This window comes from Schistocerca americana, chromosome 8, assembly GCF_021461395.2.
Source record: "Schistocerca americana isolate TAMUIC-IGC-003095 chromosome 8, iqSchAmer2.1, whole genome shotgun sequence".
Lineage (NCBI taxonomy): Eukaryota > Metazoa > Arthropoda > Insecta > Orthoptera > Acrididae > Schistocerca > Schistocerca americana.
In genome coordinates, this window is record NC_060126.1 from 428,138,130 (window position 1) to 428,161,536 (window position 23,407).

Sequence of the window (23,407 nt, forward strand, 5' to 3'; positions counted from 1 at the left end):
GTATGTGGGCGAGAGTTATCCTGTTGGAAAACGACCCCTGGAATGCTGTCGATGAATGGCGGCACAGCAAGTCGAATCAACAGACTGATGTACAAATTTGCAGTCAGGGTGCTTGGAGTAACCACGAGAGTGCTCCTGCTGTCGTACGGAATCGCACCCTAGACCTTACCTGCAGGTGGAGGTCCAGTGTCTCTAGCACGGGCACAGGGTGGTTGCAGGCTCTCAGCTGGCCTCCTCGTAACCAACACGAGGCCATCACTGGCAGCGAGGCAGAACCAGCTTTCATGAGAAAGCTCAATAGACCTCCACCCTGTCCTCCAGTGAGCTCTCGCTTGACACCACTGAAGTTGCAAATGTCCGTAGCTTGGGGTCAGTGGAACGGACGCTACAGATGCGGTGTGATACGCCAGAGCCATACGCTGAACACGGTGGTCCTCGCCCTCGGTAGTTCCACGTGGCAGTCCGGAGTCCGGTCTTTCTGCGACCGTACATTCTCGCCACCACCGGTGCCAGCAGTCATGCACAGTGCAGTATCGCGGAAGGTACACCCACGTTCTCATAGCCCCGTTACATGACCCCTTTCAAACTCAGTGAGGTGTTAATAATGTGTTTGTCGCCGTAAAGGTACTCTTGACTAACATCAACTCGTCACGTCCAATCTCACAGGTAACTAACGCTCACGACCGTCATTGCGTGTATTTAAAGCAAATCTGATTTGCATCCTCATACTGCCGATACTAGCGCCGCTCTTACGCGACTGGCACAAAATTTGAATAGACATCTTTCAGATGTAGAAACATCCCTACGAACTTCTTTCGCTTATGTCTCACAACTCCTCCTTGGAACTGCGTTTTTTTTTTTTTTTTGCGTCTGTGTATATGCTTTACGATAGCGATCAGTCGCACGACAATCGCGAGGAGAAGGATGTGAATGAGCCTAAATGGTAGCAGGATTCCTATGCTGAAAATGATGTGTTCCAGTTTTCCATAGTGGTGCGATAGCAATAGCAGAAGGCAACAAATGGCAATGGCCGATATTACGCTAGAAGATTTTTTGAAAACGTGTGACGTAACGCCTCTGCGCCAGAGCAGGCGGGAAAGACCTTTCTGTGCAGTCAGTAGCCAGCCAGGTGTGAACTGAGCGTGCATAGAAGTTCGAAGACGGCTTGAAGATGTTCTCCAAAGGTGGGGACGAAACGTTGGATTTCTCCAAAAAATTCATTCAACTGTGGCATAATAACCCGAAATGTTTCCGGCCGTGAAAGTTTACACGTTTCAGATACCTCCAGTGTGCTGTAATACCTACCGAGCGTAAGGCGTTAATTTTTCAAAATTATTTTTTCACTATAACATGAGGTGATTGTCACCTTTATTGATTTTGATACCGTTGATATCAGTACTAAATTAATGGATTTTCACCATATGCGTTTAATGCTATTAGCATAAAGCATTGACGGTGGTAGCATTTCGTCGAAACTGTTGAAGTAGTTTAGTGTCAATAAAACGAAAAACTTTTTTGATAAAAGATTAGTGTTCTAGTAGATGCATAAACATCATCAGAACGCTCAAACTGAAGGAAGGACAGCAGTCTGTTGCGAAATCCGTATTTGATTCCAGACCTAGATTTCGACTATAGCATAGTCGTCATCGGTGCATTGCGAAAGAGTCAAATAGGTCCCTTTGTCTGAGAGCATAAAGTATGAAAAATGACACTAGCTATGTATAAGCTAGTGTCATTTTGTCGTAAGTTATAGTCTAAATCTAGATCTGAAATAAATAACGAATTTTGCGACTGAATACTGTCCTTCCGTCAATTTTATGAAAATGAGGCAGATGGGAAAAAACTGCTCACTATTTCAAAAGTAATCACCTTAACTTTTAATACATTCATCTCATTGTGAGAAAAGACGGTCAGTGTCTACATGGAAAAATGTTTGCACTTGCCTACGAAACTATAATCGCACCCAGGCAAGCAAATCGACGGCTGCGAATGTCTTTATCCAGGGCTTCAAAAATATGGAAATCGCATGCAGATGTATCGGGAATGTATGGCTGGTGTGTGAGGGTTTCACACTGAAACTTCTGCTGCATTCTGCCCGCCCACATGTCGCCAAGGTTGTCCAGCGTGCGCTCCATGCAGTCCCAGTGAAACGAAATGAAAGAAGGATCGTATGGCATTGATGGCTGGAAGTCCCCAGGTCAGGAAATTTGGCCGCCGGGTTGCAAGTCTTATTAGTTGACGCCATACTGGGCGATTTGCGTGTCAATGATGATGATGATATGATGATGATGATGATGAAATAATGAAGAGGACAACGTAACACAGAGTTCCCGAGCGGAGAAAATCTCCGACACTGCCGGGAATCGACGCCCGGCCCGTTGCATGGTAGTCAGATCCGCTGACTACTCAGCTAAAGCGGCGGAAAGTCCTGACTTTCTTCTCATATTTTTGGAGGCCTGAAGAAAGACACTCGTGACCATCATTTTTCTTCGGGCGAAGAGGTGCATGGCTGGTTTAATACATTTTTATTGGTTAGTTAATCAAAAATATTTTTATTTATTATTATAAATAAATATTCTTCGTGTGTGCTTTTAACTTAATTATTGGTTTAGTTACTGGTTTTAGTTGGTTTATCTTAGTTTCTTATTTCCTTTTATCTTTAATTTCCTGAAAACCGGGAAAATATGAATGTTTCTTTTTAAGTACCACAGGACAGCAAGAGATGTATTCCGCAGCGGCGATCTCGCGGAAATTCCTTGCCGTTATCTGCTTCATCTGAAATCTCTAAAACCTTTACTCGCTACGCAGATCGTTCGGCACAACTGTGTGCTATGTTGTTTGATGAGTCGAGATGATAGGTCCGACAATTTAGCAAGTTGAAGTGTATTAATTCGGAGATAATTTCTCGACGAATTCTGACCGTGGCAAATGTAGGTTCGCACTATCGTCCCAAACTTCACCTCCGAGTGATCTACATCTCGTAATACGTGCACCGTGATAATTAACTAACTTCGGTATGGAGATACTCACCTTGAATACTTAATGTTAGTAATTGGTTTTTATTTTGTGCATAAAACTATTTGGACATTTATTAATACCGTAATGGCGTCTCACAACAATAGAATCTCTCTCCTTGTCTCTCACGTCCGATCTCTCCATTTTCTTCACAAAGAATCCAAAAACAAAATCTTTGGTTCCGTAACACTCAAGAGATGCGTTCGCAGTACGGAACGTCCGATTCTCGCTATGATGGCACCACACAAATAAAGATTGTTGGACTGTTTCATTGGAATATTTTTCTACTATATTTTCCACACAAGAACTTATTACTGTGGCGCTTTAAACAGATACAGATTTACCCAGTGAGAATTATTAGAAACTGGAGACGTATGAACCGCTGACCTCAAGGTGCAACAAAGAAATCATAAACAGCCGTGAGGACGGGTCGTGAGTCGTGCCTGGGTAGCTCAGAGCACTTGCCCGCGAAAGGCAAAGGTCCCGAGTTAGAGACTCGGTCCGGCATACAGTTTTAATCTGCCAGGAAGTTTCATATCAGCGCACACTCCGCTGCAGAGTGAAAATCTCATTCTTGAAAGAAATCATATTTGCAAGGAACTGACTGCATGGTTAGTTAACTAGAATTCCACATTGCTCTTGCTATTTCTCCTTTTTCTATTCTATGAAACCTCTGTTAGTGCTATTATTAATGCTGATCATAATGATATTTACGCTTTTTTTTTTTTCAGGTACGTCTCCAGAAAATCTGGATTAATGTGAAATTTGGGAGTTCGGAATGGACGAAGTTTCGCTCTGTCGGCGGCTATCTTGTGTAAGTATGATTAAAATTCTCTGGATGCGGCACTCTCCTGCGAAATTTATTGGTCGTAACTTCAACCTCTACTCGCGCCTTTACCATTGGTCGTTTCGAGGTTTCTGGTATATGGAACAGAACGAGGTACTGTCTGCGCGCCAATCTGCTGGACTAATCTCTACCGCTCACTACTATCAAAGACGATTTCCTGCGTAAAGCATCCAGAGTAAGGCTAGTTAAAAAATGGTTGCAGAACTAACGGTCGACGGTTTTTTGTGATAGAAGCAGCCACATTCTCAGGAGAGAACTTTGCATGATACCAACCAGTCGTGTTTGAATTTTGTTTCTTTTAAATACAACACATCGTTCCTCCTTGTATGTTTTGAAATATGGAAGCCACTGTAAATATCACGAAAACTACGTGGTAAGTCGGCCCTAAATAGTACGTGCTGTGTTACGGACCTGAAAGTATTCTTAAATTAAAACACTTTCATTCTAAGAAATCCGCCCAAACGGTCTTCAGATCCCATCTAAATAATGATTTTAAAAGACCATCGGCTTTTTCTGAATCAAAATTAGTGAAAGCTCTTTCCTGCTTAAAGGTTATTTTTCTCAGACTTCTTGGCCTTTCCACAGGTACGATGATAAAAAAGTTTACGTAATTTCGTCGTAATTGCGTTGTGAAATTGCTGTTTCAGGCAAGACTTGGGTCGTTCTACAGCCAGAGAGGACTGACGAAGACGTTTTCGTGTTCACAAAAAACCCGACAGATTAGCTTAGCGTGTTAAAAACCATAGATTTAGCACACATGTTTTCACCATACTGTTTCAAATGGCCTTGGTATAGAGAAATAATTCTATTGCATGCTGCTTCCGGTAATACGCCACCAATCTCGTTCGTCGTCTCGTCACATAAGCTGAACGGCAGTGGAATGAGTCTCGCGTGGTTTTATAGAGCAGTGCTGGAAACCTTAAAATAACCGGTCGGCCGGGGTGGCCGAGCGGTTCTAGGCGCTTCAGTCTGGAACTGCGCGACCGTTACGGTCGCAGGTTCGAATCCTGCCTCGGGCATGGATGTGTGTGATGTCCTTAGGTTAGTTAGGTTTGAGTAGTTCGAAGTTCTTGGGGACTAATGACCTCATATGTTAAGTCCCATAGTGCTCAGAGCGATTTGAACCATTTGATAAAAGTCTAATGTTTGTTTGGTCTAGAGGGGGATCTCCCTGTCGTTGGTTGTCATCAGACACTTGGGAGAGATCGTAGCGAGCGACGTTAGCACCTGTCCTTCGACAGAGCCGCTTCAGCAGCGACTTTCCCCATTAGTGCATGGTGGGTCAAGCGGTAAGCTATTTCGCAGCCCTGACGTGTGTTACATACGAAAAATTTTGGTTCTCAGTCAGTCTCAAGATTATAATTTCATTCACTACACGCTCCGACGGTGAAACAACCTCATGTGAGAGACATCTTTTCCACACCCGTTTTCAGCGGCAATAAGTGACTGTTCTTGCAGTAGCTTGTGAGATGACTACGAAGCTTCGTTACGTCTTGCACTGGTAGCACGTAACTTAAGTACACATATCATCTGTAGACGTGACGTAGCGAAAAGTTTAAAGTGCCTGCTGAATATGACGTGGAGTATCACATATCCTTTCCACTGTGCATCTACTAACACAATGATTTGGTTGTGTTGCAGAGAAAATTATACATTTCGTAGATGTCGTGACTCGGCACACAAGGAGAGTCCTTTCTTTTACCTTACGACTGTATTCACCTGCGGCTCTGGCTGGTAGCTCTGTGTTTGTGCGTGTAATAATCTCCGCTACCGTTTAGCGAGAACATGAAATGCGGCGTGACGCCACGTGATTCACTGTGCGACTGACTGCGCCGTTGGTATTGTCCGCAGCGCGGCTCGCTGGTCTCACGGCGGCCCCTCACGGAAAAAAAAAATCGCATTGGAGTTGTGCGACATAAACCAAAGGTGGAAACGTGTTCCGACACGCCACAGGTGATGTCTCTTCGGACTTCGCGTCAGTCGGCTAGAGTGGCGCTAGTAGCATCACTATGAAGATTAGCGTCAAATACAACTGTCATGAGCGTTAGTTACATTTCAGACTGGACGTGTAAGTTGTTGATAGCCGCGGACTTTAAGGCGATATAGACGCTATTATCAACACATCTTTGAGTGTGAATGAGGTAGTGTAACAGGGCTATGAGAACGTGGGTGTGTCTTCTGCAATACTGCAGAAAGACTTGGCAGGAATGTAGCCACTGTGCACGATTGCTTACAGCGGTAGTGATGCGCATTACTGTCGCGAGAAGACCGGGCTCCAAGCGGCCACGTGGCACTGCCGAGCGGGAACACACTCATGTTGCGTATGGTTCTGGCGCATCGTACTCCACCTGCAGCAGCAATTTGAGCTGCAGTTGGCACCACAGTGACAGAACGAATTGCTAGAAATCGATTACTTCAAGGATGGCTATGAGCGAGACGCCCTGTTACGTGCGTTCCACTGACTCCAAACCACCACCATTTGCGACTTCAGTGGTATCAAGCGAGAGCTCATTGGAGGAGAGGATGAGGGTCTGTTGTGTTTTCTGAAGAATGCTGTTTGTGCCCCGGTGCCAGTGATGGCCGTGTGTTGGTTAGGAGGCCAGTTGGTGGCCTGCAACCAACCTTGCTAGACACACTGGATCTACACCTACAGTTATGCTTCGAGGTACGATTTCGTATGACAGTAGGAGCACTCTCGTGGTTATCCAGCGCATCCTGACTGCAAATTTGTACGTCAGTTTGGTGATTCTCCCTTTTACGCTGCTATTCATGAACAGCATTCCAGGGGATGTTTTCCAATGGGATAACACTCGCCAACATACCGATGTTGTAACCCAACATGCTCTGCAGAGTGTCACCTGGTTGCCTTGGCCTGCTCCATCACCAGATCTGTCTCCAGTCGAGCACAATGGGACATCAACGGACGACAACTCCAGCGTCACCCACAAACGCCATTAACCGTCCTTGTATAGACGGACCAAGTGCAACACACATGGAACTCCATCCCTGTACAACACACTGCAGTTTATGAACGTACCAGCATTTCACATTTGCAATGATTTATCTCGCGCATGCAGTAACCTGTTATCTCGAAATGTTAGTCACTTGAATACGTTACCCAGAGGAATGTATTCCCGAAATTTCAGTACTCTACAGTAATTATTTTTTGGTGTTGCAATTTTTTTTCCGTCTGTGTAGATAGAGTAATACAAAAAAATGGTTCAAATGGCTCTGAGCACTATGGGACTTAAGATCTGTGATCATCAGTCCCCTAGAACCTAGAACTACTTAAACCTAACTAACCTAAGGACATCACACACATCCATGCCCGAGGCAGGATTCGAACCTGCGACCGTAGCGGTCACGCGGTTCCAGACTGAAGCGCCTAGAACCGCACGGCCACACCGGCCGGCGGAGTAATACAGCGAATTGCTCTGGAATACAGTATGTAGGCACTCTGTGGTGTTTAGTCTTACGACGGGTGTAGCCATTTACAAAATTTCTACCGGAGAAATGGCTCATAAACAGACGAACCGACCCTTGCAATGTTGCTTATATGTGAAAATTCTGAGTTGCATCGTGGTTCGGAGTGACGTTTGACTACATTTCCTCCTGTGTGGAGGAAATGTAGTCAAGAGTAGTTCAAGAGTGGGAAGATGACGAGTCTATAGCACCTCTGCAGCACCATGGTTAGTGGAGCACTGTGTTACTGATGTAAAACCAGAATTCTGAGGACAGATTTATCTTACTATAATGCTTGTGGTGTCGTCGGAAGGGCAGTACTGCTTTGCGCGCACGTGATGTGGAGTGCTAGAATAACAACAAACCCAACGGCTGTATTTGAATCCAACATCGTTTCTTTTTAACACCAAACGGTGTCATCTTGAGGCTCCAAATGTAAACTGCCACCCACAACCGTTTTCAGGCGCACTGAACAGAATCGTGTGCAGCGGGGCCAAATTAACTGGATTCCGTGCGTGGCAATAACAAGCCCAGCATGGTCAGACGAAAAACCTGTAAATCTGGCTAGTACTTGGGAGCATCGGCGACGTACGCCATTTCTGTTTTGATTGCCAGTTGTTATTACCATGATCCTGTATCGGGCTAATTTGGTCTCGCTGCATGTGGCTCTGTCCATTGCACATTTGGTGTCGAAACTGGTGACATGTGTTAAAAAGAATGAATGACGTTGGATTCAAATGCACTTCTTAGTTTTATTATCATTATTAAAGTCATTTGTGTCCGGTTGCTGATGTGGAGCAGATGTTGTTACCGAAGAGTTGGTGAACCACGTTCTGCCACTCTTCAGGAAGAGCTGTGTGCGGCAGTGCAACAGTCGAAGGCGGTGTGGCCTGACAAGCGAATCTTGCAATCAGTTATAGTTCGCTACCTCTTACAATGGCCAGTTTCAAGATGACGTAGCTTCTGAAAAATGACAAATTTGTAAATCTGATTGGTTATTCTATTAGGAACACTACGAATGTAGGTTGTGGACAGTTGGGAATGTGGGTCTCACGGGGAGCGTGCCCTGCAGTCGCGCTATCCTCTCTGCCCTTGGTGGCTCAAATGGATAGAGCGTCTGCCATCTAAGTAGGAGATCCCGGGTTCGAGTCCTGGTCGGGGAAAACATATTCAGCTGTCCCCGTTGATGTACCGGGTGATCAAAGAGTCAGTATAAACTTGAAAACTGAATAAATCACTGAATAATGTAGATAGAGAGGTACAAATTGACACACATGCATGGAATGACATGGGGTTTTATTAGAACAAAAAAAAAATACATAAGTTGAAAAAATGTCCGACAGATGGCGCTTCATCTGATCAGAATAGCAATAATTAGCATAACAAAGTAAGACAAAGCAAAGATGATATTCTTTACAGGAAATGCTCAATATGTCCACCATCATTCCGCAACAATAGCTGTAGTCGAGGAATAATGTTGTGAAAAGCACTGTAAAGCATGTCCGGAGTTATGGTGAGGCATTGGCTTCGATTGTTGTCTTTCAGCATCCCTAGAGATGTCGGTTGATCACGATCCACTTGCGGCTTCAGGTAACCCCAAAGCCAATAATCGCACGGACTGAGGTCTGGGGACCTGGGAGGCCAAGATGACGAAGGTGGCGGCTGAGTACACGATCATCACCAAACGACGAGCGCAAGAGATCTTTCACGCGTCTAGCAATATGGGGTGGAGCGCGTGGTTCTAATAAAACCCCATGTCATTCCAAGCATGTGTGTCAATTTTTACCTCTCTATCTACATTATTTCGTGGTTTATTAAGTTTTCAAATTTATACTTACTTTTTGATCACCCGGTATATCAACAATACCTGTCGGCACTAAGGGTTTCGATATAATTATCATTTTATATGCAGGCGTCTCCACAACGTTATTTGAGGAGGCTGAAGCTCGTGGCCTATCCTGCTTGTGGACTTTCGAGGGCTCCGTGTGAACGCATCTCGCATACGCTCGACATTTTTATCAAACGTGAGTGTCCAGCCAGTGCTCTTTCATTTGCACATGCAAATCATAAATCACCTTTGGCAAAAGCGGCTTGTTGCTGAATCGAGGGCGGAATGCACGTCGCACTTGAACGCTAAGTCTTCGCGCAAATTCCAACGCGCAAAACGATTTGTCTTTTGATGTAGTCGCTATTTTTCTACTAACAAACAGCGCAGCTGTGTCAAAACGTTGGACCTTCCTCTATCCAGTGACATGGCAATGTGTTTCTGTCTTACATATGTTGTCTGTAATGAACAACTGACATCTGTTGTTTCTTTTTGAATCACAGGGTACACCGCATCAGCGCTACACCTGTGCGATAGTCTCACTAAATTCAATTCTGCATAGTCTCTGCATTTTCATTCACGTCGGTTTGTAAAATGGTTCATTACTGGTCCATTCTAAAGTATTAGGGCTGGTTCTCTGAAGAGGCCTTTTGTCTTCAGCCTTTTTCTTTTCCAAAAGTCTGTTGGATTACAGTGACCTTTACACTAAACCTGACCACGCAGCGTCTTATAGATTTGCGTTTGTCAAGTGTCTGTAGACTCGGCGGCCGAAAATGCAACAGGTGTTAAAACAAGGAGTAGCGAATGCAGACTTAGTGACGTCAGAGGTGTACAGATGCTGGTTGAATAAGACGTTTACCACCTACCACGGTAGTTATAATTGTACGAGGTACGGGAGGAATCTCGTCCACAGGTGCTGTGCCAATTACTCTCGTCAGCGCCTCCGCTTCTGGACCCACGGGATCGCTAACTGGCCTAACTAGCGAGACGGCGAGGATCTAGCAGTCCACTACTTTCGGCTGTCATATCACACGCTACCATTACGACGACCTGGTCGCAGTGAGCTGTTTATTTCTATGGGCGAGTGTAACGAGTAATTTATGATCTGACACAGGGGTACGGAACTTTCAAAATGTGTGAAACGTCATCTAACGGCGAGGAAACTGCCCGCGAATGTTCAGAGGCAGTGGTGGCCGGTGGTAATGTGTTAATGTGCTACAGAACACTGTAAATATCGCACTAGAATTATGCCTTTTCTCTTCGAATGCGAGGCGGAAATCGCACTGAAATTACGCCAATCCTCTTCGAATGCGTGCTGGTATGCAGAAAAAAAAACACGAAAACGTATTTTGCAGCGCTCTTTCTGCAACAGCTAGAAACAAGTGTCGGCGGCTGAAATGAAGGTCAGCCGTGCTACGATCAGCTCGGGGAAGGGACGCAGCTTTCTGTTTTCGACTGAGCATGCTCTGATGTGACGTCATCGATGCAGGCACCGAGAGTGCTACGTCGCTCACAGCATCAGGTTAGTATTTTTCGTTGAAAATTACTGTATTCTCCAAACAATATTGCAATTTCTGTAAATGATACGCTAAAGAGTCCCTTTTCCAATAGATCTTTTGAGGAGAAAGTGAGAGTTGCAGAGCTATGTTGACCTACTGCAAGTTTAAATCCGAAAAGGTGAGCATGTGGCAGTGGACACTCTGAATTGGCTCAAACGGTGCGAGTAGAAGGATATTCCGTCTGAGTGTGCCACAGGAAAAGGTAAAACGTTCTCTAAAGATTTACGAATAGTGTGTGAAGGATTTCCTAGCAATACTTAACGTAGAGGCGCGATGGTGCAAGTGCAGAGACTGGCAGTTCGTCGGTTTGGGTTCGATTCTTGCTGCTCTCATATTCAGAAGAAAAAAAAAAAAAAAAAAACAGAACGCCTTGAACGACTAGAGGACATTCGTATTGACAGGAAACGTACGTCACAGTTGTACAGAAATCATTAGCATTTGAAACATGCCGACCCACGGGTGCTATGTTCTGTTTGCTAGGAATTCTGCTGTCCTGTCACACAACTCAGCTAATCTGCCGTACGGTCCTGTTTCGTTCATTAGGTGACAGTGCGGAAGTGCATCGAACGCCTTCCCGAAGCCAAGCAACATGTCGTGGATCTAGACGCCGGTCTCTACTACCTTCTCGGTCCCGTGAACAAAGCAAGCGGGCTGGGCTACATACGTTGTTACCTGTGGAATGCGTGTTGATCCCTACAGAGAAGATTTTTCTGTGTCCAGGAAGGTCATGATACGCAAGCATGAATCGCCATCGAGCAAGGTGGTGCACTGGTTAGCACACTGGACTCGCATTCGGAAGGAGGACGGTTGAAACCCGCGCCCGACCTCCCTGAGTTAGGTTTTCCTTGATTTCCCTAAATCGCTTCGGGCAAATGCTGGGATGGTTCCCTAATCCGATGGGACGAATGACCCCCCACTGGATCAACCAACCAACCAACCAGCCATGAATCGCCTTCTAATATTCTACATCAGTCTGAAGTCAACGCTATGGGTCTACTGCTGTGGGCGTCTGTTGGACGGTCATTCTTGAAAACGGGGATGAGGTGCGCATTTTCCCACTCAGTAGCAACTCTTGGATCGTAGAGCATATTGATTCTACAATCACAGACGTATCCCATCAGGTGCAGTGGCCTTTCCTCTGTTGAGGGATTTCAGTTGTGTGTCTCTTCAGCGGCCACTTGCTTCTACGACAAGTTGAAAAAGAAGTGAGAAGGAGAGATAAGGTGGTAGGATACGTGTACGATAAAACCTCTCCCTCAAAAACGTTTCTCTCCCTCATACTTCGTGTGTTTTACCACAGATGACGTGTCGGTGATCTCATTTATTCTAAGACCGCAGTACACGCGAGGTGCCCATTTCCTTTCACCGCCCTGAGTGGAATGCATAAGTTCTAATAAATGTTGACCAACCTGCAGTCTTCTACAGTTGATGTCCCATGCGCAGAAACCAACACATAGGTCGTGAATCCGTAATCTTGAAGCTGTAAGAAACGCTTAACGAGGAACTCTTATTTTAGGAATAATGAAATTTCCAATCAGTTTGTTTATGCGGGATGGCACTCGCTTTTTACTAGCAGAAGACAACAGAGTGCACAAATGATTCCTATTTTTCAACAAATTAGTGAACTGCGTATTTCCATAATTAGTATTTGGAAATATGTGGTAAGTTCCTACGTGACCAAATTGCTAAGGTCATCGGTCCCTAGGCTTACACACTACTTAAACTAACTTACGCTAAGGGCTACACACACACACACACACACACACGCAGACAGACAGACACACACACACACACACACACACACACACACACACACACACACACACACACACACACACACACATGACCCAAAGGGAGGACTCGAACCTCCAACGGGAGGGGGGGGGGGGGGGCAGCCGCGCGAACGGTGGCAAGGCGCCTTAGACCGCACGGGTACCCCGCGCGGCCGTAATTAGTATCACACTGTTGTCAACTATATGTCCAAATAACCATACATTGCAAATAAAGTATTAACTAATACTGACCGCTGCAGACAACATGTCCGTCCTCCGAGACTGCCGAACCAGCTATATTACAGCCGAACCTCTTCGCCCGCCGTTAAGTTTAGGCTCGATCCGAAGATCTCTGCCTTTTCGTTTCGCAGTTGTTTATTATTCTGCTGGTTACTAATGCTTGTGAAGTAATGGAATGACAGCACGCTATTGAGAGATGCTTTAAACATGACATGCAAGTAATATGCTTCCAGAATGAGATTTTTCACTCTGCAGCGGAGTGTGCGCTGGTATGAAACTTCCTGGCAGATTAAAACTGTGTGCCCGACCGAGACTCGAACTCGGGACCTTTGCCTTTCGCGGACAAGTGCTCTACCAACTGAGCTACCGAAGCACGACTCACGCCCGCTCCTCACAGCTTTACTTCTGCCAGTATCTCGTCTCCTACCTTCCATATCAGCGCACACTCCGCTGCAGAGTGAAAATCTCATTCTGGAAACATCCCCCAGGCTGTGGCTAAGCCATGTCTCCGCATATCCTTTCGTTCAGGAGTGCTAGTTCTGCAAGGTTCGCAGGAGAGCTTCTGTAAAGTTTGGAAGGTAGGAGACGAGGTACTGGCAGAAGTAAAGCTGTGAGTACTGGGCGTGAGTCGTGCTTCGGTAGCTCAGTTGGTAGAGCACTTGCCCGCGAAAGGCAAAGGTCCCGAGTTCGAGTCTCGGTCGGGCACACAGTTTTAATCTGCCAGGAAGTTTCAAGTAATATGCTGATTAGTTTGTCTAATATTAATGACAGATTACCATTTTGGCGCTCAGCTTCCGAACGCAGCAGACAAGGACCATAATTCAGGCAGTCTTTCTCAGGATATCTGTACCGAACAAACCATCCGTCATCGGCACCTCACACCACATTACGTCATCTTGCCACAGCTGCCTTCTCAACTGCTCCAAAAAGAGCTTCTTGTAGCCGAATATGATGGCTGCAAAGCCAGAATTATCACACTTCGATGTGTGTCCGTGCGACGTATGGAATGAGTTGATCCATTACGGTCTTCCTCAGTGGCGCTGTATTCGTCAAACATTGTTCCTTGCGGCTACTGTTTCAATGCAAGCAAGTTTTGGAATACGTGTCGTTGCTTGTTCGAGGATACAGTGTCGCAGAACTCTCACGGCAGTTATGCGGGGCGGATGCGATTTAAATACGAGACATTCCGCGGCCGCTTGCCCCGCATTCCAGCCAGACTGGGGGGTCGTGACGGACAGGACGAGGTGGATTCCAGCCGTCTACCCGCAACCCACGCAGGCGCCCGCCGAACCTGTTTGCCGAGGAGCAGACGGCAAGGCGCGCCGTGGCGTTGTGCAACGCCCACTACCGAGACTGAAAGTGCCCCCCCCCCTCCCCGCCCCGCCAACGCGACAACGACACGGCGGGAGGAGGAGGCGTGTGGCGGGGAACCCCTCTCCGCCGTCCTCGCTATAAGCCCGTTCCAAGCGTCACCTGTCCTACACCTCACGCAGATAGCGTACACACACAATTTTCCTCAAATTTGCAACCTCGCTGTCCAGTAGATACCACGAAGGGTATTCTAAAAGCAACAGTCATATATATATATATATATATATATATATATATATATATATATATAAATTTCCGAAAGAACAGATACCATCAGTAACCATGCATCTCGTTAGAATGGCTTTACTATGAAATTACAACCCTTAGCTGCTTACAGACGTTGACATACGTCAACGGGGACAGATGAAAATGTGTGCCCCGACCGGAACTCGAACACGGGATCTCCTGCTTACATGGCAGACGCTCTATCCATCTTTTTTTTTACCTCATTTTTTGTTCTACATTGTTCGTTGAATTTGTTCGGGGCGGACGTCCGATGACGCCCGTTCATGTTCTTCGTTGATCCATTCGCTCAGTTTTTTTATTACAGAAGGTAGCGAACCCTCCAACAGAGCACGCTGAGCTACCGTACCAGCAGCCATCTGAGCCACCGAGGACACAGAGGATAGCGCGACTCCAGGGATTTATCTCTGGCACGCCTCCCGCGAAACCCACATTCTCAACGTATTGTCCCGCACTACATTCGTAGTGCCCCCGCCCGTTATACTCATTACTCGCGGCGCGTTGCCGCTTTCCGTAAGAGTTCGGGCACTGTTTGTGCATCCGCACAGAAGAAAAAGATGGTAAAGTGGCCGGTGAGCCTTCTTTCTCTCTCTCTCTCTCTCTCTCTCTCTCTCTCTCTCTCTCTCTATATATATATATATATATATATATATATATATATATATATATATATATATATATATATATATATATATCTTACGGGAATCGGCAACGCGCCGCGAGTAACGAGTATAATGGGCGGCGGCACTACGAATGTAGTGCGGGACAATACGTTGAGAATGTGAGTCTCGCTGGAGGCGTGCCAGAGATAAATCCCTACAGTCGCACTATCCTCTGTGTCCTCAGTGGCTCAGATGGATAGAGCATGTGCCATGTAAGCAGGAGATCCCGGGTTCGAGTCCCGTTCGGAGCACACATTTTCATCTGTCCCCGTTGACATATGTCAACGTCTGTAAGCAGCTAAGGGTTGTAATTTCATAGTAAAGCCATTCCTTATTCTCTCTTTCTTGTTAGTTATCTTTCTTCTGACTGGTTAGATTAGATTAGATTAGTACTTGTTCCATGGACCGTGAATACGACACTTCGTAATTATGTGGAACGCGTCAGGCTAATAAAAGGTGTCTATACAAGATATTACATTACACAAAATATTACATGACACTGAATATTTTTAATTTTTTTGTGGGGTTGGGGAAATTACCCGCTTATTATATCCAGAAATTCATCTAATGAGTAGAAGGAGTTGCCATTAAGAAATTCTTTTAATTTCCTTTTAAATGCTATATGGCTATCTGTCAGACTTTTGAAGCTATTAGGTAAGTGACCAAAGACTTTCGTGGCAGCATAATTTACCCCTTTCTGAGCCAAAGTTAGATTTAACCTTGAGTAGTGAAGATCATCCTTTCTCCTAGTGTTGTAGCCATGTACACTGCTATTACTTTTGAATTCGTTCGGATTGTTAATAACAAATTTCATAAGTGAATATATATATATTGTGAGGCTACAGTGAAGATCTCTAGCTCTTTAAATAAGTGTCTGCAGGATGATCTTGGATGAGCTCCAGCAGTTATTCTGATTACACGCTTTTGTACAATGAACACTCTTTTACTCAATGATGAGTTGCCCCAGATTATGATGCCATACGAAAGCAGAGAATGGAAATAGGCGTGGTAAGCTAATTTACTGAGATGTATATCGCCAATATTTGCAATGACCCTAATAGCATAAATAGCTGAACTCAAACGTTTCAGCAGATCTTCATTGTGTTTTTTCTTGTTCAACCCATCATCAATGCATACACCTAGAAATTTTGAATATTCTACCTTAGTTATAGATTTCTGATCGAAGTCTATATTTATTAATGGTGTCATTCCATTTACAGTGTGGAACTGTATGTACTGTGTTTTGTAAAAGTTTAATGAGAGCCCATTTGCAGAGAACCACTTAATGATTTTCTGAAAAAACATCGTTTACAATTTCACCAGTTAATTCTTGTCTTTTGGGTGTGATAGCTACACTTGTATCATCGGCAAAAAGTACCTGCTTTGCATCTTCGTGAATATAGAATGGCAAGTCATTAATATATATTAAGATCAGAAGAGGACCCAAGACCGATCCTTGCGGCACCCCCTTCTTCATTGTTCCCCAGTTTGAGAAATCACCAGTTTTTTGCATATTATGTGAACTGCTTATTTCAACTTTGTGCACTCTTCCAGTTAGGTATGATTTAAACTATTTGAGCGCTGCCCCATTCATACCACAGTACTTGAGCGTATCTAGAAGTATTCCACAATTTACACAGTCAAAAGCCTTTGAGAGATCACAAAAATCCCAACGGGTGACTTACGGTTACTCAGAGCATTTAATATTTCATTAGTGAAAGTATATATAGCATTTTCTGTTGAAAAACCTTTCCGTAAACCAAACTGACATTTTGTTAAAACTTTATTTTTACAAAGGTGTGAAGCTACTCTACAGTACATTACTTTTTCAAGAATTTTGGATAAGGCGGTCAGAAGAGAGATTGGGCGGTAGTTGTTGACATCAGACGTATCCCCCTTTTTTATGCAGTGGTTTAACAATGTCATACTTCAGTCTATCTGGGAAAATACCCTGCTTCAGAGAGCTATTACATATGTGGCTAAGAATCCCACTTATCTCTTGGGAACAAGCTTTTATTATCCTGCTGGAAATGCCGTCAATTCCACGTGAGATTTTATTCTTGAGAGAGTTTATTATCTTCTTAATTCCAGAAGGAGAGATGGGTGGAATTTCAGTTGTACCAAATTGTGTGGGTAAGGCCTCTTCCAGGTTGCCCTGTCTCCATTGTAATAATATTCCAAATTGTTTTGATTTTGTTATCAGAGGTATTAATCTCGGACATGATGGACATGCTTCTGGTTTGATGCGGCCCTCCACAAATTCCTCTCCTCTGCCAACCTGTTCATCTCAGAGTAGCACTTGCAACCTACGTCCTCAATTATCTGCTGGATGTATTCCAATCTCTGTCTTCCTCTGCAGTTTTTGCCCTCTATAGCTCCCTCTAGTACCACGGAAGTCGTTCCCTGGTGTCTTAGCAGATGTCCTATCATTCTGACCCTTTTCCATGTCATAGTTTTCCACATATTCCTCTCCGATTATGCGCAGAACCTCTTCATTCTTCACCTTATCAGTCCACCTAATTTTCAACATTCGTCTGTAGCACCACTTCTCAAATACTTCGATTCTCTCCTGTTCCGGTTTTCGCTCGGTCCATGTTTCGCTACCATACAATGCTGTGCTCCAAACGTACATTCTCAGAAATTTCTTCCTCAAATTAAGGCCTGTGTTTAGTATTAGTCGACTTATCTTGGCTAGGAATGCCCATTTTTTGGCAGTGCTAGTCTGCTTTTGACGTCCTCCTTGCTCCGTCCGTTATTGATTATTCTGCTACCTAGGTATTTGAATTACTTAACTTCATATACTTCGTCACCGTCAGTCCTGATGTTGCTTTCCGCTGTTCTCATTTCTACTGCTTCTCATTACTTTCGTCTTTCTTAGATTTACCCTCAATCCTTATTCTTATTTATCTTAAAAAGCCCCGTAGCGACGTAGATGTCGCTGAGATAAGTAATTTAATACAAAACACACGAGACTGGAAATGTCGCGAGTCACCCCAAAAGCGGATGACAGATTTAGAACATGTGATGTGACGTCCAAAATACGGAGGGTATTTTCGAGCGCGTACATTTAAGAAGTTTTTACTCATTTTCGTGTCACGCAGTACTGTAGGTTTTTGTTCTGCTGTACTTTCCAGTAAACCAGCGGAGACCGCGAGACCAGTGGATAAAATAAAATTCATACCTCTGTGTCAACACACAACCGTCTAACGCAGTGAAAATAAAACTGCCTGCCAGGCGCAACACTCGAAGCCTGAGCAGCGCGCGCTGAAGTTGCGCACCTACCGATACGCTCGGAGCCACACCGACGTGAGTACTTGGGTTGGGTTGAGAAGATCAGCTGCGACGTACTGATAGGCTCTACCGCTACACGTGCGGCGCGGTACGTCACCTGGAGACGTCACATGTCCAACACTGATCATCCACTTTCGATCTATTTCCCGACATTTGCGGCCCCATGTGTCATACATTAAATTATTTGTCTCAGCGTCATCTACGTCGCTTCAGAAGTTCTTAACAAATAATAACTGTCACCCTGTATTTACAAGCTGGCAGCTCAGAACAATCTGCTCAACTGAAGCGTCATCTATTGATTGTTTACAGAGTCGCAGAAGTCGCCGTTTTAATTCAGTAATGCAGTGACTGGATGAACTCACGTACTGTAATTTGATGCTTGTTTGCAAGCGGATCTACAGCTGCCTGAATTCGTCAGGAGGTGTGGCTATGTCGTGAGACAACGGTAATGAGTGACGGAAAGGTCAGACAGCCGGTGCTGGGGCTTAAAAAGTGCAATATGGAGAGCGAAGAGGCTGTCCCAGTCTCCAGACTGGTGAAATCTTGCTAAAAGTGCACCACTAAATTCCTCGTATTAAGAATCAGCATCTATATTCATACAATCCTCATTCATCGTAGCCTCTCTCCTCTATTCCTTGCTTGTCACGTACGGTGGGGGTCTAGTTTAGACTTGAAAAAAAATGGTGCAAATGGCTCTGAGCACTATGGGACTTAACATCTGAGGTCATCTGCCCCCTAGTCTTAGAACTACTTAAACGTAACTAACCTAAGGATATCAGACACAACCACGCCCGAGGCAGGATTCGAACCTGCAACCGTAGCAGCAGCGCGGTTCCGAACTGAAGCGCCTAGAACCGCTCGGCCACAGCGGCCGGCGTTTAGGCATGTTCTGCGCACGTACGTCACGCATTCTCCGACAACCAGTGAGCGTTTAGTAGTGTTCTGGGCGCTCCGCAGTGAATGCCGTAGCTAGTGCGAGCATTAAACGTGATCGTAGCGAGTTGTTTACTGGATTTTTGTACCATTTGTTGCGAGTTATCATCGCTGATGGAGGTGTTAAGTGATACATTCCGCGTAAGCAACAGAGAGACGTAATTTGCAGGATACACGCTTTTTTCAAGCGAAAAGCAAGTGCGTGCGCGTACCGCAACTGTCGCTTGGCCCGCATCTCGTGGTCGTGCGGTAGCGTTCTCGCTTCCCACGCCCGGGTTCCCGGGTTCGATTCCCGGCGGGGTCAGGGATTTTCTCTACCTCGTGATGGCTGGGTGTTGTGTGCTGTCCTTAGGTTAGTTAGGTTTAAGTAGTTCTAAGTTCTAGGGGACTTATGACCACAGCAGTTGAGTCCCATAGTGCTCAGAGCCATTTGAACTGTCGCTTGGAATCGTCAACAATGCAATCCTAGTCCGTGCCTCGGCATGCGCGAACCGACATCGTTCGTGGATCGGACTATAGCAGGCTGACAAATGCGTCCGCTTCTATGAGGCATTTCCCAATATTGTTCGTGTTTTGTTTGCCGCTGCAGTAAGCAGGTGCTGCCAGCAACTGGGACGCCATTGTTCACGAGCAACAGACTCTGGTCCCTATTCATTGCCGACCGGCCGTCAATGGCTTCATTTGTGTGCGGTATGGCGTCAGCACACTGCTTCCAGACCCTAGAGGGGCTACCCCTCACTCAAGTACGCCCTCGACCAACATCACGAGGCTTAATCCACGCCGCTACAGTCAGCGCACCAAGGCTGCGCTCACTGTGGCTCCGATATCGGTGGATTCCGCCGACGACCGACATCGGCCGGAGACAGCCGATCTCTTCAAATCAGTACGCCGACACGTGCGCGGTCGACACTATAGCCGATCTTATCTCCCGAACTTACTGTCTTCGGACGAGACTCGGTGAAATTCAGATCAATTCGTTTTCTTTGGTGAAATCTGCCGACGTTCTCGCACACGAAATATGGAGCATAAGAAACTGATAAGTTTGGTCCAAGAAATAGTGAGTTTTGAGTTTGTAGCTTCCAGAGGATGAAACCATTATAGTTTGGAATCTATGGACTGAAATGGCAGGTTTATTCAAAACCTCAAATAGACAAAATTTTTATTGGAAATTTTAGGCATAGATTGTAACCTCAAAAAAGAATTTGTTCAAGTGAAGAGGGCGGCGTGTCTTATATCCTTATAGCTACTACTCTACTGGATCTTTTTTGTGGTAGGTTGTCATTAATCGTTTACAAATTATTATTGCTTACTGGCGTTTTATGCCAGTAGGGTAGTGATTCTGTTAATATGAAGTGGTTGGCAAACGTGCTGTGCAGTATGTATTTCCACTTTTAAGTGCTTTAGGTTTTCAGAATATCTCATGCTGCGCTTCATGTTTGTCTTTAACTCGTGTGCTAAATGAGAGTCATTGAAGGGTAATTGGCGTACGTCTGCACAACTTTAAATAAATACAGCGAAACATTGTGTTTATAACTTGCTTTTCTAGGTCACCACGAATTATCTCGAGTAATTACAGAACGTTTCTTCCGTTTTCTCATATATTCGTAAAACTTGTGTGGTTGTTCCTATAACTGACTACAGAGTGAGTAGTACTCGCCACGTTCTTTACGAGAGAGGAAAGCTCATTCTCGGCCATTCAACGTCTCCTTAATAGCAGAAGCCGCAATGCAGCACTCGTATCCAAGCTATCGAAGCACAGAGGCGTCCTCGTACCCACCCCACCCTATGAGGTTAAAAGTTGACCTACTTCATGCGAAGAATAGATTCCAGCCTAACCTAACGTAGCCTCCTTGACCCTGCCAAAAAGTGACGAAGAGATCTGACACACTTGACCACGCTGTCGGCCGATGTTATCGGGCGACCTCTGGCGACGGTGTCTGATGACCGTTGTCGTTGCCACTGTGAAAACAGCATAAGGCATAATAGCTCGAAGTACCGCGCACTGAACCCGGTTCCTGGGAGCGGCAGTGAAACGTACTGACCAGTCAGCTGTAGGGGCAGACCGTACCATCTCATTTCAAAATGTCTTGACGTGTTTCGATACTTCAAGAGAAGAATTACAAACGCAGATAGTAACAATAAAAGTAACGACATTCTGGATATAATGTCAGATGCAGCCGGTGGACATGCAAAGTACGGGAAGGCGCCAGGAAATGGTGTTTCAGTGGAAATTGTTAAAGCTCAGGGAAACTTTGTAGCAAATAACGTGCAAAATCATTCACAGAATGTTTGTAACTCCTCAGAATTTGAGAACGCTGCAGTTTTTCTTCGTATCGAGAAATGGAACAGGAAAGACATTGTAAACTTATCCGTAATATACAAGATATTAACTAAAATTGTCGTTAAATGCACAGAAGAAAACCCGCTTGGTTTTAAGTACAGAAAACAACAACCTGGCTTTAGAAACAGATATAAGACAATGATCACTTCAAAGTGGTGAACAGAAGTATACACCGGTTTAGTCACGTTAATGTGACCACTGCCTAAGTTCGACGTCAAAATGCAGTAATCACTATCGAGCGAGGTGGCGCACTGATTAGCAGACTGAACTCGCATTCGGGAGGACGGCTGTTGAAACGCGCGTCCGGCCACCCCGATTTAGCTTTTCCGTGTTCCCTAAATCGTGCAAATTCCGGGATGGTTCCTTTGAAAAGGCATGGCCGACTTCCTCCCTCATCCTTCCGTAATCCAACAGAACTGATGACCTCGCTGTTTGGTCCCCTCCCCCAAATCAACGAGCCAATAATCACTCAAGAGACGATAAATGGCAGCACTAACAGTGGAGAGCATGCAAAGCGTGTTGGCGGAGGGGGGGGGGGGGGGGGGGGGGGGGAGAGGGAGGAAAGTGCAAAGAGTGCAGTCGTTCTCGTATTGCGGAAACGGAGCGATTTCTCTGACGTCCAAAAGGGCACGATCATAGGCTTTTGGGCCAATGGTAGAAGCATATTCGAAAGGGCTAAGTTTGTTAACAGTTGGCATGCTGCTGTGGTAACAGTGTACCGTGCATGGCGAAATGCCGGTGTCCAAAACCGCCGCCGAGGGTTCTGCGGTGCACCAGGGGTGGACGACGGCTGCGGACATGTTTTGTGTACGGGTGAATAGACATGCGACTGTTCACCAACTGACAGCCCAGATGAACCAAGGGCTACGAACAGCGTCTCCTTAACTACAGTTGAGCGAATGTTGCTTCATATTGGCCTCTGCAACAGGCGCCTGCTTCATGCACCCGTGATAACTGTTGTTCATCGGCGATGAAGGCTGGAATTTGTACACCAATACCGCAAATGGACGCCATCTAGGCGGCATTTTCCGATAAATCGTGTTCTGTGCTGCGTCGGACGGATTGTTGTTGGCGTGCACGGCGTGAAATGTCTCAAAGAAAACGCCCTGGGAAAACGCTATAGTCTGGGGCATGTTTGCGAGGTATAACCTGGATGATCTCATCATTCCGGAAGACACAGTGGATCAACACTAGTGTGTATCTATCCTTGGGGACCAAGTCCATACCTGCATCCAACTCGTTTTTTTCTCGACACGATAGCATCTACGACCAGGACAATGCAATGTTTAACGAAGCGCGCAGTTGTGCGTACGTGTTCGAAGAGCACCAGGAAGAGTTTACCGTCCTCGCCTGGCCACTGACTTCCTAGTTTTAATCCCAATCCAGAATGAGTGACATAACCTTGATCGGGCGCTACGCGCCATGGGTCCTCAGCGGAGAAATCCACCGCAGCTATCGACGGGCGGCCGCTGTGGCCGATCGGTTCTAGGCGCTTCAGTTCAGAACTGCGCTGCTGCTACGGTCGCAGGTTCGAATCCTGCATCGGGCAAGGATATGTGTGATGTCCTTATGTTAGTTACGTTTAAGTAGTTCTAAGTCTAAGAGACTGATGACCTCAGATGTTACGTCCCATAGTGCTCAGAGCCATTTGAAGCAAACAAGGGAGCAGTTATTAGATGAATGAGGCAATATGCTGTTGCACTCCAGTGGAAGGGTTTGGGTTTGTCAACTGTGTGAGTAGCGTTACCTGCCATCATGTGTAGTGCCGAGAGTGAACTAACTAGAGGGAGGAGTTGTTACGGTATCAAAAACTGTGTGAAGTCTTATAGGACTTAACTACTAAGGT

The 23,407-nt window shown here is 45.5% G+C and overlaps 1 protein-coding gene across 1 annotated transcript in view; it reads left to right on the forward strand.

Annotated features, from left to right (window-relative positions):
- Window positions 1–23,407, forward strand: part of LOC124546021 (TBC1 domain family member 4) — an 891,805-nt gene that overhangs the window by 182,811 nt on the left and 685,587 nt on the right. The gene's annotated exons all lie outside the window — the stretch shown is intronic.